Source organism: Lissotriton helveticus, chromosome 2_2 (genome assembly GCF_964261635.1).
Source record: "Lissotriton helveticus chromosome 2_2, aLisHel1.1, whole genome shotgun sequence".
NCBI lineage: Eukaryota > Metazoa > Chordata > Amphibia > Caudata > Salamandridae > Lissotriton > Lissotriton helveticus.
The window spans coordinates 309,773,104-309,794,856 of record NC_136060.1 but is presented as its reverse complement, the minus strand read 5'-3'; positions in this window follow the sequence as shown (position 1 = coordinate 309,794,856).

Below are 21,753 nucleotides of genomic sequence, written 5' to 3'. Positions count from 1 at the left end.
TAAAGGTCCTGCAGCAGGCATATCCAAAAGATGGATATATGCAGCTTACAATGAAATTTGGAAACTGTCGCAGATTGAAGCTGCTTCTTGGCTCAGGGCTATAGATCAGGCCAATTTAGAAAAAGTGCTTGCTGTTGTAGATATAAACATTAACACCCTTTGTTGCTGCATTTACACATTAGATAATATTATTTCATCTGTTGTTGATATTGTACAGGAAGACGGTGCAGTTCTATACCATGGACAAAATCAATTGCGTTCCTTTATGCAGTTTGCTTGGACTCTTCAAATGTTAAAATCTGGGAAGGTGCCTTATGATTACATGAACACGACTTCTTTATTTTTGCCTTTTAATTTGACTGTTAAACAACAATTTATGTCAATGAAAGATGTCACGTTTTCTCTGTTGCATATCGAAAAGTTAGAACCATTCCCATTTTCTGTGGCCCAAACGAATTCAGCAGTTTGGCTCATCCATGGGTTAATAACTTTGCCTTTTCCCCTATTTAAATTTGAGTCCTGTATGAAACACTATGCCATAGGTAGATTTGAACCTTTAGGTGGTGCTTATCTTCATGAAGTCTGGAATCTTCCGTTTACATATAGGTGTTTGAGGGAAGGAAAGGAAGTTTATTTAAAAGGTGAAGACTGCACATCCACACCAGATTACTCATTAGTCTGTAGAAATCTGCAATTGCACGGTTCTTGTAATGTGATGGCACCAAATCTTGTGTGTGTTTTGAAAGGCACCCCGGCCCTGGCTATTACACCAACTTTCACGTTGCTTGCAAACGGTAGTTATTTGTTATTAAATAATGAAGATTGCTGTGGTGTGCGTGCTTGTATTCTGTATATCATTACAGTTTCCCAACATGTAGTTTGCTGTAATAATGTCCTGTTTCCTCCTCCACATGGGAGGCTCGATGTTTCCATCTGGCCTTCTATTCTGACTTTGAAAGCAGAGTTCAACAAGATGAGTCGAATAAGAGCTCTTTTGTCCCAGAAGGATGTCGCCCTTACATCTGCGCGTGAGACATTCCTCCTTCACATTGCAAACTCACATACTGAGGTACATACATTATTAAATACAGACCTGCCCCTGCATTTCGGTGCTTTGATTCATGCAATCTATAATGCCTCGTCGACCACGGGCTGGGCACACTTTTTTAAAGTAGTAAGTTCTGGTCTTGTGACCTCATGCCAAGCTATATTTGGTGTAATCCTGGCATGTTTTCATTCGATGTTTTTCGAGTTTCTTCAACGGTTTCCCATTAATTCTTGCTTTGGGGGTGGGCGTACTGCTATTAATTTGTTTACTGCAAAATGGATGCACATTCTGTGCCCCACGACGATCTGCCCCGGCTACTCCAGCTTCGTAACCGGATGCTAGAATACTATGGATCGCTACCTCTGGTGACTCTGAGTGTGGCGTATGGTTTACCTTTCCGGTTCTAATTCTTTACTTGCGTGCAGCCTGTTTTCCATTGCCTGGATCGTGGATTTGAATGGGCCCTGGATTTGTGTCTCTGCAACACGGTGTCTCCTGACCTTGATTCTAATCTACTAATGAGTCCCTTAGTTGCTCATGAAATAGATTGTTCTAGTTTCAGGATTACGGCCAGTGCAGCGGCTCATGGGGTCCTAGGCAATTGGAACATATGGACTGTGGCCAATGACTTTCTGGCACAGAGTTAACTCGAAGAAAGTCCGAGTTGTCCTCTGATGGTGCTAGAGGCTCCAGCTATTGAAGAACATGTATGTTCATTTCCATTCCTAAATTGGAAGGCTGAAATGTTCACGGATGATAACAACAACTTCCTGTTGGAAGCGGTTGCAACATACTGTCCCGATACGCTGTTGGACTGAAGTGAGACTTTTTTTGCTTCGTAGACACGTACTGGTTTCGTGATTTTTTTGACATTTATTTTTTTAAGGACTTGTTCACACCATGGCCACTCGTGAATGTTTTTACTAAATTGTAATACTTTTTAATTCGAAATTTTACTCTCAATTATCAAGTTTGGAAAAATTTCTAAACTTGGTTCTGTCTCAGTCGAACTTGAACTCTGCGTTCTATGACTCTTGCCCCCTTTATTGTGCGTTCTCCGATCAAGGGAGAGTGTAGTGTGGCGGTTGTGGCCTAAGGACTGCTTTGCATGCATGTTATGTTAGCATGGCGTATTAGAAGTTAAACGCCAATTTACCTTTTACCGCTTTTGCACACGACACTGCACATAGCTGTTTTTGTAAGTTAGGCTTCGTGAAGGTCTACACATGAGAAAAGGTTTGTTTTCGACTTCTCTAGTCTTACATTGTGCCCCTAGTCTGCACAGTGAGTGCTGAAGGCGTCAAGGTTATCATGACATGGTAGCTGTTGTTCGACATGATCGAGTAAAGCTTTCTAGACACAACAATTTGGCAGCTGCGAGCCAACTAAGATTCTGACGCCCTAGTTATTGCACACTTGCCATGATTTCACACACTTGGAAGATTATCCATTTCCAGGGATGCAGAGAGCTTATGCTGATCCAGATGTGATTTACTCTTACTGAGCGGAAAGGTAATCGGGTCCCCCAAACAAGCCTAACAGACCTACTTTAGTTTATAATGTATAGTTTCTATATGGGGAGGGTGTTAAAACTAGGCGCTATTAGTACCGTTTTCACCATCATCTTAATATGATTTCTCCTTTTGTATTTTATGGAATTGTAACAATGCTGACCTTATTATTTTTAATCATATCGCTGCTTATATTTGCTAAGATACTGCACCTGAGATCACGTTGTTGAAATAAATATTTTAACCTTACCGTGTCTCTTCTTTACTCCTGTTGTGGACTGTTATGAGAGTATAACCAAAGAGTGTTCTCACTTCCCACCATTCCTGAGATGGTCCTAAGTCGCACGTTCTAGTTTGTCTAATCATTGGTTACTTTGTTATAGGATGAAGAGCTAATGTGACACAAAAAATGTTATAAAATTTGGCTCGCCACATCTCAAACGAGGGGGCTTCCTGCTGCAACCAAACTGAAGTAATACACAGCTGTGCTACCGCAATCGCCATAAATATTCAATATCTAAATGGATAGCCTGCAGGGGTGTAACAAAGGCCCCTGCAGCCCCCGCGGTGTGGGTGGGCCCTCAACCTCCATGGGGGCCCCGTCAGCACCGCACTTCTGCTGGGGAGCTCTAGATTGAGTCCGAAGGTCACTTACCCTGGAGGGGGCCCCTCAAGGTTCGTTACGCCACTGATAGCCTGATTGTCCCTGCTTGAGAGTATCACCAACTCCTGTTAACATTACATCCATTGTTATATGAATGTCAACCCCTGTGATTTCAGACAAAAAAAACCTTGATATGGCCCATCCATTGAGTTAAATAAGTAAAATCATAAAAAATATTTGTGATATCAGCCTCCTCCACCGCACACCTAAAGCACTTCCCATAATTTGACCCCCCCCCATTTCATCATCATAACAGGTGTATGATACAAATTAAATAATGTCTTGAAATGTTGGGCATTCAAGTTGTCGGACAGCAAAATTTTACCCGCAGTGTCAATTGATTGCTGCATATACACGCCTTCCTGTCCTAACCAAGCACACTATTTCCTGTCTTGAATTTCCAAATCGTCCTGTTGTGTATCATTGAACATACCATACATTACCCCTATTTCAGCCCCTCATTTAATTGCCTCCACTAGAGGGTTTTGTTTCCACCCCCTCTGCTTCTGATATTTCCATAAATAATCACGAATTTGTAAATACTTATAGAAATAGTTTTTTTGCAAATTTAATCTGTCAGTAAGGCTGAAAATGAAACAAGTACTTCTTCCTCAAATAAATGTCCTAATTGCCTTATACCGTTAGCCCTCCATTTCTCCATTCTTAAATCCCAAAATATAGCAGGTAGCATTAGCGTGGAATTTGTAGGGGTATATAAACATATCTCTGAAATATTTAAGTGCGACAACTTCCTCCCCTGTTAGCAATATCCTCATATTTTGAAGGAGACACACATAACAGTAAAATTTGACATAAGGTGCGGCCCAACCCCCCCGGTCACGAGGTAACATCATAAACTTAGAGGCCCTCCGAGCTTTCCTTTGCCCCCACAAAAACCTATCACCTATAAATTGTAATTTCTGTAGTTGTATTCGAGTCCACTCTAATGGTGCTGCCCTAAAATAACCCATGACTGTGGGGACTGTACTCATCTTGAGTACATTGCACCTCCAAATCAGTGAGAGATCGTAGCACTCCAACCGATCCAGTTATTGTTGAATCCCTGCAACTATACCTCCCCAATTAATCTCTATTAATTCCTGCAAAGACATCTTAATTTTAATACCCAAATACATAGCTTCCTCGGATGCCCGAGCATGCCTCTTTTGTATAGACAATTTGAGTTTTTGTTGGGTTAATTTATGCACTGATACCTCCCCAAATAAGTAAGCCAAGCTCTCTCTCTCTAAAACAGCTTGCTCTGGGACTGCAGTCGCCACCCCAATGTCATCTGCATAGGCTAAAACCTGCATCTGGTGTTGCCCACAGGTCATAGAGCTGATCTTATTACTCTTTTCCAACATTACCAGAAACAGGTTAATATACAGGGCAAATAACAACGGGGAGAAGGGACACCCTTGTCTTGATCCCCTACTGATATACACAGGCTCCGATTCCTTGCCTATTACACAAATACTAGCTGTCGGTGATTTGTACATAGTATGGATAGCCCTGATATAACCTGGGCCAAACCCCATCTTACGAATGACAGCCCATAAAAAAGGCCAGGAGACACAGTCAAATGCTTTTTCAACATCGAGAAAAATCAACCCTAGCCTTCTTTGTTGTATGTTAGCAAAATCTATCAAAGCGACAACTCTATTTATGTGGTTGACCATGCTCCTGTCAGGTATAAATCCATGCTGATAGATGGACACCAGGGGCGTGATCACTCGCGCCAGTCTAGTTGCTAAGATTTTTGCACAAACTTTGCCATCCGCATTTAACAAAGAGATTGGCCTATAGGACCCTGGCAAGTTCGGAGGTTTATCTTTCTTTTTAAAAAACTACTATGTTAGCCTCATCCTATGATGGTGCAGGTTCCCAGACTGAGCCTCTTGAAGTGTAACCTGCATTTCCTCCTTAAGCACTTGGAAAAAAAATTGATAGACCTCAAGTGGTAATTTGTCTGGTCCTGCTGCTTGTCCCCTAGACATCGAATCTATTGCTTACTCAAGCTCTTCCATAGTTATCGGGGCATCAAGTTCTTCCTGCTCCTCTTGTCTTAAGCCTACAAGCTCTAGTTGTTGAACAAATACATTGATGGCTTGCTCATTATTTTCACTCTGCGTATACAGTGCTTTATAAAAAGCGTGAAATACTCCCAAAATGCCATCCATAGTTTCTGTTATATTCCCAGCAAGATCAACCAATGCCATTATTTTATGTAGAGATTGTTTGGCTCGTAACCTCTGTGCCAGGCAGCGCCCTGTAGCTTCACCGTATTCATACCTTTCCTCCTTATATACCTTATATTGGCCAGCGATTTCCCTACTCCATGCCCAATTAATTTTAGATTTACAGCAGGCTATTTTAGTTTGTATTTCCTTAACTTCTAGTCCCCTCGTTAATTAATCCCTGCATTAGTTCCTGCTCCGCTTCTCTTAGATCATTCAAAAGCCCCTGTATCATAATCTGTTGTTGGTTCTGCTTAACCAATCCATAACTGAGCGTCTCCCCTCTAAATCCAGCCTTCAAAGCATTCCATACCATGGCATTAGAGGTAGACCCTATATTAATATCACAAAATTGTTTGACCCAGGTGTTCATGTGATCAACAAACAGGCTATCCAATAGGAGTTTCGTATTGAAGGTAAAGGCCTTACCCAACTTCTTTAGACTGATAGTATAAACCGCCAATAACAGTAATCATGGGCCACACCTGCATTTTTGCCCCCACAATGAATAGCTTAGACATAAAGACATAATCAAGCCTAACTAATTTGTGGTGAGGATATGAATGGAAAGTATACCCAGGATCCGGATAATTTAAAGTTGACCACACGTCTACCAATCCATGATCGCCTATAAACTGTTATAATGCTTAAAAAACCCTGGGTTTCCGACCCACGTATTTATTATTGTTTGACTCCCACTCCTGACCTCACACATGGATGTTAAAGTCCCCACATAGAATCAACGGGGTAACCCACAAGGCCAACTCAACATTTAGCCCTTCTAATATTGCTGCTTCCTCAAAATTTGATCAATATACTGTGCATATTACCACCTTAATGCCCCTACTAAACATTCTGTGATAGCAGATGTACCAATAATTGTTTACCAATTTCCTCCCAGTCCCACAGATTCCTTGTTCAGCCAAATTAGCCACACCCCTATTTGTAGTGGTCTGTCGGGATGCCGCATTAATCTAAATCAAAGCTCTTTTAACACCATACGTTTGCCCAAGGGTATATGCGTCTCCTGTAGACACAAGATATCAGGTTTCAATAATCGTTAGTCAGCCGCTACCCATTGCCTTTTATTAATATTATTCAGGCCACACACATTGAAGGAACAGATACGCAGCCCACAAGTTATCGTTTTACCCGCCACACCTTAGTAAACTATCTAACCACCTACATGTCATTGCTTCAAGCACATCTATAATGGTCATGATAACCATATTGCCCTTGTTCGGGACTGAGTTTTTTTAACATGTCCTCCCCACACCCCCAGCCTGCCCCTCCCCCTTAGAACCCACACACCCCCATACCCCAAAGACCTCTTATTCCCAGCAAGATCAACCAATGCCAATATTTTATGTAGAGATTGTTTGGCTCCTAACCTCTGTGCCAGGCAGCGCCCTGTAGCTTCACCGTATTCATACCTTTCCTCCTTATATACCTTATATTGGCCAGCGATTTCCTTACTCCATGCCCAATTAATTTTAGCTTTACAGCAGGCTATTTTAGTTTGTATTTCCTTAACTTCTAGTCCCCTCGTTAATCCCTGCATAAGTTCCTGCTCCACTTCTCTTAGATCATTCAAAAGCCCCTGTATCATAATCTGTTGTTGGTTCTGCTTAACCAATCCATAACTGAGCATCTCCCCTCTAAATCCGGCCTTCAAAGCATTCCATACCATGACACTAGAGGTAGACCCTATATTAATATCACGAAATTGTTTGACCCAGGTGTTCATGTGATTGACAAACAGGCTATCCAATAGGAGTTTCGTATTGAAGGTAAAGGCCCTACCCAACTTCTTTAGACTGATAGTATAAACCTCCAATAACAGTAATCATGGGCCACACCTGCATTTTTGCCCCCACAATGAGTAGCTTAGACATAAAGACATAATCAAGCCTAACTAATTTGTGGTGAGGATATGAATGGAAAGTATACCCAGGATCCGGATAATTTAAAGTTGACCACACGTCTACCAATCCATGATCACCTATAAACTGTTGTAATGCTTAAAAAACCCTGGGTTTCCGACCCACATATTTATTATTGTTTGACTCCCACTCCTGACCTCACACATGGATGTTAAAGTCCACACATAGAATCAACGGGGTAACCCACAAGGCCAACTCAACATTTAACCCTTCTAATATTGCTGCTTCCTCAAAATTTGATCAATAATCTGTGCATATTACCACCTTAATGCCCCTACTAAACATTCTGTGATAGCAGATCTACCAATAATTGTTTACCAATTTCCTCCCAGTCCCACAGATTCTTTGTTGAGCCAAATTAGCCACACCCCTATTTGTAGTGGTCTGTCGGGATGCCGCATTAATCTAAATCAAAGCTCTTTTAACACCATACGTTTGCCCAAGGGTATATGTGTCTCCTGTAGACACAAGATATCAGCTTTCAATAATCGTTAGTCAGCCGCTACCCATTGCCTTTTATTAATATTATTCAGGCCACACACATTGAAGGAACAGATACGCAGCCCACAAGTTATCGTTTTACCTGCCACACCTTAGTAAACTATCTAACCACCTACATGTCATTGCTTCAAGCAAATTTATAATGGTCATGATAACCATATTGCCCTTGTTCGGGACTGAGTTTTTTAACACGTCCTCCCCACACCCCCAGCATGCCCCTCCCCCTTAGAACCCACACACCCCCATACCCTAAATACCTCTTATTCCCAGCAAGATCAACCAATGCCAATATTTTATGTAGAGATTGTTTGACTCGTAACCTCTGTGCCAGACAGCGCCCTGTAGCTTCACCGTATTCATATCTTTCCTCCTTATATACCTTATATTGGCCAGCGATTTCCTTACTCCATGCCCAATTAATTTTAGCTTTACAGCAGGCTATTTTAGTTTGTATTTCCTTAACTTCTAGTCCCCTCGTTAATCCCTGCATAAGTTCCTGCTCCACTTCTCTTAGATCATTCAAAAGCCCCTGTATCATAATCTGTTGTTGGTTCTGCTTAACCAATCCATAACTGAGCGTCTTCCCTCTAAATCCGGCCTTCAAAGCATTCCGTACCATGGCACTAGAGGTAGACCCTATATTAATATCATGAAATTGTTTGACCCAGGTGTTCATGTGATCGACAAACAGGCTATCCAATAGGAGTTTCGTATTGAAGGTAAAGGCCCTACCCAACTTCTTTAGACTGATAGTATAAACCTCCAATAACAGTAATCATGGGCCACACCTACATTTTTGCCCCCACAATGAGTAGCTTAGACATAAAGACATAATCAAGCCTAACTAATTTGTGGTGAGGATATGAATGGAAAGTATACCCAGGATCCGGATAATTTAAAGTTGACCACACGTCTACCAATCCATGATCACCTATAAACTGTTGTAATACTTTAAAACCTCTGGGTTTCCGACCCACATGTTTATTATTGTTTGACTCCCACTCCTGACCTCACACATGGATGTCCCCACATAGAATCAACGGGGTATCCCACAAGGCCAACTCAACATTTAACCCTTCTAATATTGCTGCTTCCTCAAAATTTGATCAATATACTGTGCATATTACCACCTTAATGCCCCTACTAAACATTCTGTGATAGCAGATCTACCAATAATTGTTTACCAATTTCCTCCCAGTCCCACAGATTCCTTGTTGAGCCAAATTAGCCCCTACTGGTCTGTCGGGATGCCGCATTAATCTAAATCAAAGCTCTTTTAACACCATAGGTTTGCCCAAGGGTATATGTGTCTACTGTAGACACAAGATATCAGGTTTCAATAATCGTTAGTCAGCCGCTACCCATTGACTTTTATTAATATTATTCAGGCCACACACATTGAAGGAACAGATTCGCAGCCCACAAGTTATCGTTTTACCAGCCACACCTTAGTAAACTATCTAACCACCTACATGTCATTGCTTCAAACAAATCTATAATGGTCATAATAACCATATTGCCCTTGTTCGGGACTGAGTTTTTTAACACCTCCTCCCCACATCCCCAACCTGCCCCTCCCCCTTAGAACCCACACACCCCCATACCCCAAAGACCCCACAACCTGTGCCACCCCCTCACCCCCTGCCCACCCTCTTCCCCTTCCCTTCCCCCAATACTCGGGCAATCCGGCCAATGACCCTTGCGATGGGGAGCTGGCTTTCTACCTGGTGTGACCCCCAACTATTCAGCAAAAAATCTTATCTTCCTCATCCAGAAGATCAACAAAAGTCAGATAAATTAAATACTTTATTGAAAACATATCAAATCCTGCAATCCCTGATCAATCCCACAACTAGATATTCTCTTTACATCTCCCTCAGAAGAATAATTAAGAATACATACCCTCATAGTGCTCCAAAACACCATGATTTAACAGGCTCATCCTTTGTCAATGATAAAACCAACATAAGGAAATCAGGCAGGCATTACCTATAGAACTCCTACTGACATTTAAACTTAAGTAGACAAGAGGTATATTCCCTAGCTTGTCTCTCTGATGTGAAGAACCTTGTTTTCAGTAAAAAAATGATGGACGGAATGCTGACAATGCAAACATTCTCCGCAGTCAAAAGATCTAGGTTAAATCCAGCGTTCTTTTGCCCACAACACTATCCCAGTTTGGACACAGCTTTATGCAAATCAGTCTTGACCCTGTGCCCCATAGAACAGTCCAGACCGAACTGTCAGGCCAGGTCCTCCTTGGACCAGAAACAGGCATCCTGGGACTGGTTTCAAGGTAAGTCACCATTCTTCAGCCAGGCTAGCTTGAATCCAGTGGCACAGTGAGCAAGGGACCCACAACTGTGCATACCCATCCCACTTAGGGCAAAAAGTGTTACAGCAAACAAATGATGGACGGAATGCTGACAATGCAAACATTCTCCCCAGTCAAAAGATCTGGGTTAAATCCATTGTTCTATTGCCCATTACGCCACCCCAGTATGGACCCAGCCATAAGCAAATCAGTCTTGGCCCTATGCCCCATGCGAACAGTCCGAACCGAACTGCCAGGCTAGGTCCTCCCTGGACCGGAAACAAGCATCCTGGGACCGGTTTCAAGGTATGTCACCTTCCTTCAGGCATGGGACCTTGTTTGCCCATTACATATTATTTTCAATGTGGCCAGATTCAACAGAAAGGCGTGTGCCCCCTTGCCTTGCAATGAAGAACTTAATTGGCATAATTACCACATTCTTTCCACTGTGTTGTGCCAAAAGTCAGGCCTGACAAACAATTGTGTGCCCTTCCCTGCTCTCTTCCTATCAGGCGTGCAAGGAAGTTATTAAAAAAATCAAAATCGCCCATGGACTAAAGGCGGTCTGTCCCACTTTGGGTCTCTGTTTTTTAAATGGAAACCTGTGTGCCCTTTGTATTCCACTAGCCCAGTTCCACATTGAGAGTTCAGGGAAGGCCTCTGAAAAGAGTTCCACCTCAAATTTACGGACATCCTGGCCCTCAATTCCCTCGGGGATCCCTAATATTCTCAAATTGTTCTGCCGTAATCTGTTCTCTAAATCAACACGCTTTAGTTGCATATCCTCCTTATGTGAGTAGATAGCTTCTGCAGTCACCTTTTGGGCCACCATTTCATCCTCAAGTGTCAAAATCCGCACCTCTGCTTCATTAATTCTATCTGTAAACTCATTGCAGGCTTTAGCAATCCTCCAAACAGTATTCTGTAGTTTCCGACAGGCAGTGTGCGTTTTTAAATTCTCTGTTCGAGTCTCGACATTATGGTCTAAAATACTTTGATAGATGGATCCCAGCGAAATGTCTTCATCCTGCTTTTCTAGTACCTCTCCCATGGTATGTCTGCTAACTCTTTCTCCATCAGATGACAGCTCTGATGAAAAAGAAAAGTCCCACAATGCGCTAATCCCTTCTCCTGGTTGCTGCCCTTTTTCCTTAATCACACTTTTTTTGCGCACCATCAGTAGTTCCGTTTTTTCATAATCCAGATTTACACTATTCTGGTCACTACCTGTACTCAATATTGATCCATCATAAGATTGCGACTTAGAGCCTAACATGCCTTCTTCATCCGAAGTGTTTAAGGGATCCGACATGGAGAAAAATTTCCTTCCTGAGTCAATCCCTTTACTTGACCCCGATAGGCTCCTCCAGGGTTAGCCATATCCGAGACCCCATCTACCAAAGCACACATTAAGTCAGTACTTTCCGCAGCTTTTTCTTCCGCCCTCTCAGTTATACCTATCAGGGTCGGATTACATTCTGCTGCTGCTGCCAACTCCTTAGCCTCAAAACCCACTTTCTTCCATATCCAGTGCAACTTCTGAGATGCTCTTGGAATAGTCCTCCAACATCAGCTGCCCCTGGGATATATTATGTGCTACAGCTCTGTATATATTTACTAATGTTCCTTCTGGCATTTTCCCAGCACCAACTTTAGAAACATATGGAGCTTCTTTTTGCCCAAAAATATCTGAGGAACATTTTTATTGTCTATTGCCTGCTCACCTCCTTGGGGTAAGTTTTCCATACTGCCCAGTACTCCATCTGTTGTTGTGTGCTACATATCGCGCCCTGTAGCAGCACCTCTGCTCACAGAAGCCGCATCAACCATTACACGGGTCTTCCCTCCTCTTGCTGACTTGGGAGGCATTCTGTTTCATCTGAGCCTGGACAGCCCCGCCTCCTACCGGCGCCAGGATCACCTACCTCCTCTGGTACAATTCTCGTAGTGCAACGCCGTCAATTCTTTCCCTGAAGACGCCTCTGCCGAAAACACAGCCTTCAGAAACAACTTTCTCGGACGCCACCAGTAAGTTTATTATTCTCCTGAGTTATTGCGTTACTTCTCCGCCGTCTTTCCAATCATTTTTTATGGTGCTAACAAAGAGGGGGAGGGGAGCAGGGAGTTAGCTGCTCACTCATCCGACCCACCAGACGTCATCTTGCCCAGCAGAGAGGTAAATTATTCTTAATACCATCAATAGAGAGGCATTTTCAGGTGCTGAATGTGTCTTGATGCATCTAATGCATTATTTTTTGTCGGGTTATTTAGCCTTTGCTTTTAATCTTGTCCCATATATTTGATTCTAGCAGTGTGACCTTCTGGATATCTCTGCTATGTTCTCCTTCATGCTGTCAGAAGGAGTTTGTTGCCTTGCTAATTTTTTCATTTCCAATCTCCTACTTAAATCAAGAGCTAGAAAATAGCCAAGGAGGTGTATTCAACTTTGTAGGACTTTTCTCCTAACTGGGATCCTCTAAACGAGACACTTGTCATCTTTCTTGTATACTGTGGTTCTAAGTAGGCTGACACTGGAGCTGCAGGAAGGAGTCACCCTTTCCTCAGGGAACTAAGAAGGCAACTTAACACACCTTCTCAGAGTCCAACCCTTGACAATACTATAGCCTTATAACCCGCCGTAGTGGGCTATACCGGCTATTAAAGGCCCGCTGCAGCATTAAATGCCCGAACCAAAGGTGAGGGACTTTAACAAGGCAACGCAACTTCAATAGCCGGTATAGTCCTGCTACTAAGGTCTATAAGGCTATTAGAACATTCAGCCACTAGAGGGCAGAATGATCTAACAAATTAAACAAAATCTTCAGGGAGCGCGAGGGGATTGAAATCCCCTCAGGCTCCCTGAAGCCTTTGTTCACAGCCACAAAGAAGCATTGGAATGTTGGCACTCCGGGGCTTATACCAGCCGTTGTTTTCAATGGAGCTACCAACGCTCCAATGTTCTAATAAAAATTAACATTTACTATCCTAGTACTTTTAAGTATTTCCTTTATTGATTCTTTATTCCTAAATGATTGGTTTACATTTCCATTCGTTTCTTTGGGACCTTTATCAGATTAGACAACAATGCATATTGTTCCGCTGTATATACATCCATAATAAACAAAGTGACTTTGTTTTTGGTCGGTTGTTGTGAAACATAGTATCTAACTGAAAAACAGAATTGTAATATTTGAATTATGAAATATGTATTCTGGCTATTAGCTTCACTATCTGTATGTTGTCTCCTAGTAGCTATTAGACGAGTACTTCAAAACAATATAAATTCGCCGTTTTTTAAATGCTCACAACTAAAATTCTGTTTTGCAAGAAGCTCTAAAATGAAAATCCTGGGGCGTGTCCAAGATGGCGGCGAGGTAGGATGTGTCTTTCAGAGCTCCTTCTCGCCGTTCACCAAAATCAGCTTCTTTTAGCAGCTACGGGAGCCCTGCTGTACACTCGCCATCCAGTGGACATCCCTGTGCCCCCCGCCCTAATATCTGCAGCGTGCAGCGTGCAGCGGCGGACTGCAGACTGTGGCGGCGGATGGAGGGTGTGGCCTGGCTCGCGTGTGCCACGTTGCAGCTGTGGCCTCGAATTAGGGCGGCCCCTGCTGAGGGCTGTCGAGACCGGCTTCTACCATAGAGGCCCACGACACGTGACCTGGAGGACGCGCGGGTCGCGCAATGCCGCCCACGGAACCGCCGGCTGCCTGACTGGAGACTCTGACTGGCAGCTGGCTGGGACACCGCAGCCTCACTGGAGCCTGGGAAGAGCGGCCACTGCAGACCGAGGTGAGGCGGACCACGGATTCGGACCCCAGACGGTGCCTGGTAGTAGCACATCGCCCCTGAGCACCTGGAGGGGGTACAAGAGTGACTCTGTTGTTGGGTTGGTGGCAGAGGGGCAAGGTGAGGGAGGCCTGCAACCCGAGGGATACTCCGCAACGCCACACAGCATTGCGGCCTACGCGTTCACGTCTGGGAGGGAGCAGCGAATGCACGTCTGCGACTGGCATCAGGAGGGGCGCCTGAGAGTAGCGGTGCTGCCAGGGGGCGAGGCCCTATTGTACCCCCCGCTGTTATCTTCCCGCGCGATCCGCACGGCAGGCCCCCATTTTGAATTGGGCAGCTGAACGCCACCAGCCTGCGATGGGGGGTGAAGAAGGAGTGAGCCGCGAGTGCTACCGATTTGAGACTCAGCGTGATGGCATGCCCGGGTGAATGTGGTGCAGCGGCAACCGGGTCTACTGACGAAGCTCTCCCGCCCCAGCGGATTCCATGAGAGGTGCCCTGAGCCTGGAATTAGTGGCGGGGAAGAATATTGACACCGGGCCCATAGCAAGGAGCTCCGGGGGGGCTACATCTGTAGCGAGGGACCTGATGCTACCTTGGCATGTTGTGGAGACTTGCGCTTGACCTGCCTAGCCATCGCGGGTCCTGTTGAGGCCCGGCTCTGATCTTGGCTGTAGCAAACTTCTGCAGATGGCAGAGACCAGATAATAGCCGGGTATACAGCTCTACACACCCCTATCAAGTGGCCCCCACATAGACACAGCTACGTGGCGGCGGATTCCAGACGAGACGGGAGGAGGCCCCCTGGATTAGCACAGTCGGACGGGAAGATCGGGCTCCACAGGATTGGAGGGAGGGGGCTGTGTGCACCCGTGCGACACCCGGCACTGATTGGCGCTCACCACACGCTGCAGCATCCCCGAGTATGTCCTCGTCTAGAACAAAGAAGCCAAAGGCACTGACGGACATATTTGGTAGATCTCACCCCATTCCCAGCACGACGGCTGTCGCACCTAAGATGGCGTCTCCACAGCAAACCCCAGGTACGAGCGATGAGCCCATCACTATGGCCTTCATAGAGTCGCTTATTAACACACTTCGTGTGGACATGCAGACTGTAAAAACAGAGTTGACTGCCAAAATCAAGAAGATACGCAGAGATGTTGACGGAGTGGGGGAAAGAGTGGCCGCGCTGGAAGACAGGAGTGATGCCACGACGACCGAAGTAGCCATGCTACAGCAGGAAATCCTCCGCCTTCAGGACCAACACCTAGACACCCAAGCACATCTTGAAGACTTGGATAATAGGTCACGCAGACACAACATCAGAATTCGGGGCGTTAAGGCCACAGATGACACCTCAGACCTCTTCGCATTCACGGCAGGCTTATTTCGACACATCTTGGCGGCCCCCGACAGCACGGAAATTGTTCTTGACAGGGCGCACCGGGTTGGTCCAGCATGTGCTCCTAATGCCCCCCGGCGGACATTTTGTTGTGTGTACAGGATTTCAAGACTAAGGAAGCTATCCTTTTAAAGGCGAGATCTCTCCATCCTATTTACTACAAGGGACGCATCCCGGTGCTCTGTCAGGACCTGGCCCTGATTACCTTGTAGCGCCGCCGCCAGTTCCGCCCAGTGACAGAGCACCTATGACAGCAGGGTATTCAATACTCGTGGGGCCATCCATTCAGACTTATCTTTCGATTCAATGGCAAGCTCCATCAAATGCTCTCACTCATTGACTCCTGTGAGCTTCTGGGCCTAGCAATTCCTAGCGAGGACCGGCGCCAGTGGATTCGGAAACCAGACAAGGTAGATATTGCGAAGAGTCAGCAAGATGCCCTAGCTTCAGCAACAGAGGCCCTGGCTGGTGCGAGCCAGACGGCTGAGTGACAGGTGGAAGCTACACATGCTCAGTTCTGGCTACCTGATGGGTGGTGGACGGCGAGGGGGGCAAGATCTCTTCCTTTGGTCTCACCACAAGCCTCGCTATGACAACCTCCTGGCCTACCTGGGATGGCAGACATTCTCTCTGAACTTGTCCCTTTTCCTTGTTTCCCTTTCCCTTGCTGCAGTTAGGACTCTTATTGGGACTGTGCCTCAATTGGGGTTTTGGTTATGGGTTCCCCCGTCCACCTTATTTTGTTGTCCATTTTGCGCTTCCCCAGCATCTGTGTGATTCGGGTGTCTCATCGACACATGCTCCTCCTCACAGGTCACACCATACATCGCGCTCCAAACACCTCACTGCTTCCTGATGATGCACACTCCTTATTAAAATTATCGCGCTTAACGTACGGGATCTGAATAACCCAATTAAGCGCAGAGCGATCCTTAACTATCTTGAGCACACCACGGCAGACATATGCCTGCTACAAGAAACACACTTTCTAAGGATCACCATAGGCTGAAATCTCGGGCTTTCCCAACGCAGCTATTCTCTTCCAACACGTCCAAAACAGCTGGAGTTGCCATACTAGTCTCCCGCTCCTTTCCGGGAAAGGTCCTTCAGAAAGAGGCGGAAATGAAGAGCTGCCTACTCATTTATTAATTCTCCCTGGGTGGGGTGACGTTTGTGGTGGGTTCCATTTATGCGCCTAACGATGGGCAGCTCAAGTTCCTCCTCCAAGCACTCTGAGCGGCCGCCGCTACTGCGGATCGCCATTTATTCCTGGGGCTGTCATTGTCTTGTATTTGACAATGACCTAGACCGATCCTGTCAGAGAACGCACCAGGCAGGGGTACTCACACCACCGGGGCAGGCCCATCTCCAGGAGCTGGGGCTATTCGATCTCTGGCGCCATCTCCATCCACGCACTCGTAGCTACACGTTCTATTCGGGAGCACACAAAACGTATGCACGACTAGACTACTTTCTTTGCTCCTCCTCACTTAGGCCCCATGCACTGAGTGCCGATATTCTAACAGCTTCCCTCTCCGACCACTCCCCAGTTCTGGCCAATTTCCTTTTTTTTGCCAGCTTCGGCGCGACCCCAGCGACACTGGCGTTTGCGAGACACGTTGCTACACCGCACTTCTGTGGTGGAACAAATCCAGAAGGCTATCACAGACTTTCTTGACATTAACACTAACGCAGACACCTCGCCAGCCACACAATGGTGGGCACTGAAGGCAGTTATACGGGGAGCATTTATAGCTTTATCTGCGGCTAGTAATAAGGAAAGGATCCGTAAGTGGGCCGAACTCACCCAGAGAGTTTTTGAGCTGGAACAGAAGCACCAACGCACTGGAGCTTCCCGAGCCTGGCGCCAACTCTGCGTAGAACATAAGCACCTGGCTTCCCTGGACCAAGACAGGGCTGAATATGCGGCTCTCAGGCTTTGCCATTCTTATTATGTGGGAGGGGATAGATGTGGCCGCTAATTGGTCAACAAACTGCGGGAGACTAGGCAGAGGCAAGGGGTTCACACGATCCGGACGCCGAGGGGGGAGTCGGTCTCTGATGACACGGCCATAGCAGAGACATTCCGAGATTTTTATGCGGGTCTTTATACAGGGGATCCTCTAGATAATCAAGCTAGCGCTGACTATTTCGCCAGAGCCCGCATGCCCACTCTGAAGCAAGCTCAGGCTGATTACCTCGATAGGGCAATTCAGAAGGAAGAGGTCATTTCTGCAATCTCACGCCTTAAGCTTGGCAGGTCGCCGGGTCAGGACGGATACACGGCTGCTTTTTAAATGACGTTCTGCAGTCAGCAGGCACCGGTTCTGACAACTTTATTTAACACTTTCGAACAAGCAGGAGCCATTCCAGGGGACAAGCTGGAGGCAGCAATAGTGGTTATCCCTAAGCCAGGAAAGGACGCGACGACCTGTGAGGCGTACAGACCTACCTCTCTTTTAAATATAGACATCAAGATATACACCAGCATTATAGCGGCTCGCCTAGCTCCGTACATGGCCCAGCTGGTTGAGCCAGATCAGGCAGGCTTTATCCCGCAGAGGCAGACCAGCGACATCACCAAACGCATTCTACACCTGATTGAGTAGGCATCCCACACTCAGGGAGATTATATGCTCCTGGCCATAGATGCAGAGAAGGCCTTCGATAGGGTACACTGGCCCTATCTAGAAATGGTCCTGTTGGCCGCTGGTTTTGGTGAGAAGCTGTGGACTCGGATTTTAAATTGCTATCGCTCCCCCTGGGCAACTGTCTGCGTCAATGGTCATACATCCTCTCGATTTCCTATTGGGAGGGGCACAAGGCAGGGGTTCCCACTGTCACCCCTCCTCTTTGCGTTTTATATGGAACCTTTGGCAATCAGACTCCGGCAGCATCCTCTCGTAACTGGGATTAAGTTTGGGGGAGATATCCACACCGTTAGCCTCTATGCAGACGATATCCTCCTCTCTCTTTCCAACCCAATTACGGCTATGCGGCCCTCTTTGTTGAATTACACTGCTTTGCTCTAGGGTCGGGTTTTAAGATTAACATGGACAAGTTCATAGCCCTCGATATTTCCCTTTCATCGCACACTCCTACCCACCTGCAGGAGGAACACCAGGTGGTATGGGCATCGACAGCAGTTCCCTACTTGGGAATTCAGTTGGCTCCTACTATCCCTGCCACGGCTGATATTAACTGCTCCAACTTACGCACACATATCCGTACAGTGCTCAACGGATGGAAACGCTGCACCATGTCCTGGCTAGGACGGATTGCAGCTGTGAAGATGACTGTCCTCCCTTCCCCTTCGGCCTCCAAGGGGCTGGATCCAACTAGTGCAAGCGGACTTGTCACGCTTTATTTGGCATGGGCGTAAACCACGCTTCTGCCATCAAGTGGCAGCTCTATCGCCGGAGAAAGGAGGAGTGGGAGTTCCCGACATTCAGCTTCATTACCACGCTGTCCAGCTCAGATACCTGGTGGAGTGGCACCACCTGGAATCCGAAAAACACTGGCTATTCCAGGATCAAGCGGTGGCAGGTAGGCCACTACAGGGTGCCCTTTCTTAAAAGGAACCATAGACCTCCCAACCTATATGCCTCACACATTACGAGTACCATACTGGAGTCCTGGGACCACACAAACATTTCTAATCAGCTAACCACCTTCCTGTCACCTCTCACACAGTTGTTCGACAACCCTGAGTTCCACCCGGACACAGTAGTCTCTGCCTTTAGGACATGGCACTCTTCCCCTTGCAGATCACTGGGCCACCTCTTCGACATGGATGGTATCATCCCTTTTTCACAACTTAGGGAGGATTATGGGCTCCTAGAACGGGAGCGATTGCCATATTTGCAGGTCCGGCATTGGGCACTACACCCCACAGTTAGGCCGCAAGCGCAGCGTCTCCTGACAACATATGAAAAATGGCTGGTAACGCGCACCTCCGATGAGAAAATAATATATGACATCTACAAAATGCTGCTGACCACTAATACGCACACATACAACGCGGGCCGCACCAGGTGGGAATGGGATTTGGGGAGAACTCTGAGCCACAAAGAGTGGGAAGGCATTTACCATAGGGCAAGACACTCAGCGTACCATATGGGCCTCACAGAGACCCTGACCAAGGTTGCCACATATTGGTACTACACACCAGAATGCATCCATCAATTTGACCAGCGCAAGAGCGACCGGTGTTGGAGGGAATGCGGGGAGGCAGGTACACTAGAACACGTCCTCTGGAGCTGCCCGGCTATACAATCGTATTGAACCCAAGTTCTTGATGACATAGACGTACATCTTGAAACACAGATCCCACGCTTCCCCTCATACATCCTATTGGGCTTACCCGATCCGTTGACATACCCACTCAAATCGCCCAAGGGCCATTTGATTGCTATCGCCCTAGGTGCGGCAACCCAAATCATCTTGATTCACTGGCGATCTACTCAACTTCCGACACATACTGGTTGGCTCCAGAGGCTATGGTCTGTGCTAGGCATGGAGAAACTTACACTGACGCTGGCAGGCAGGGGGTCTGAATTCCCCGAGCTCTGGCGACCTTTCCTCACATTACTGGTGTTGGAGTTCCGGGAACTAACTTGTCGGTACCTACGACCCCTTCGTCTCCCAGATACACAAATTCCAGATGTCGCACCTAAAGGGACGCGCAAACCCAGACGATGCGCGCTAGCCCCTATTCCCTGCCTTTTTCCTTTTCCCTTTTCTTTTCAAGGTAGACGAGGGTGGGAAGAGGGTGGATTGGGATGGGTTGGGGTTTTTCTATAGGTTCTTATTCCTCCTTAAGTTCAAGGGCCTACTCCATGCTGCTTACCTTTGGTAACAATACTTATTGCAACCCGGCGGTCTCCTATGTGTAGATTTAATGGAGCAGGGTGCCTTGTCTCTTTCTTTTGTTTGTTTCAACTCAATAAAAAGATTTAAACCATAAAATGAAAATCCTTTATCAGGAAAAGGAATGGCTCACGGTTTTTCAGTACTTAACCAGATAGGAAATCTGTTAGACAAAAATATTTAAGGGGCAACTGGCTTGGCAAGGATAAAGGAGCGTTGAACAACCAACTATGACCAAACTCAAAAAGGATATGTTTGCTTAAAAAACCCCTCTGTAAATATCAAAATATCTAGGTAATTTGAGAATTTGAAAGTATAGAGTTCAACAGTCTGACAACAATAATCTTTAAATAAATTCTACACCTAGATAAAAGAACATAGTCAAGACTTTCTGCGAGTAGTTGAAATTGAAGATTGTTGTAGGATTGGTAGGTTTCATCAAGACCCAGCACAAGCACAACACTAGCGAGGGTGTGTTTTGGAAGAGGCTATCAAAATCTCCAATTGAAAAGAGAACATTGTCAGTGTAACTCAGAACTTAACTAATGAGAACATTAGAAGAAAAGACATATAGGCAGGTGTAATTGATTAGGCTGGGCGGTTAACTCGCTGATGTCTACTCTTTACGGAATACTAACAAATGTGCTTTGGAATACATCATAAATATATGATCTGTGCATTTTGTATTCCCTATCGAGTGTGTCTGGTAATTGCAATGTATATGGCATAGGAAGAAAAGACCGTCATTATTAACATTAAATTTCCTGAGAGAACCTCTTAAAAAATGGATCAAGCACAATGAACACGCCATCCTTGAGCAAATGATTATATAGAATGAAAACCATATCACATGTATATTCCATGGAGAGATCATAATTTGACTTCCTTACCTCGGAGACATGGGCATAACAATCAATCAAAGGCCCTGATGTGCAGGGAGAAAACTCCCTTAACTTCAGCACCATTGACTACAGAGAAAAAAACCTTTCTATGAGAGATTGTTTGAGTAAAGCAAAAACATACGCTGCACCTTCTCTGCATACAATTCATTCAGTATATGGACTGGTAGCAGTGAGATCCCACAAGGTAGAAGTGGTATTCAAAATATGGGGACCAGTCCTCCATCAAAGGGGCAAATGCAAGGTCCTCAGATGATTTTTTCAGATGGAAGTCAATCTGTCCTTTGCCCAAATCCTATATAACGTTTGTAATATCCAATCTCTCAAATTTCTTTTATGAGCATACCAGCTATTACTATTGCAAAATGCCTGAGGAGGCACGTGGATTCCTGAAATCATGCACAACATCAACTGAAGAGAGCCCTGCCGTAGGGAGTCATGCAGATGTATGTCTAGGTTCGTAGGAAGATGAGGGAATACTGAAAAAGAAAAAGAACATCGGTGGTCATTTTCAACAGAGCTTGATAGCGTAACTAAGATCCGTGAAGACAGACGTACCATATCAATATGT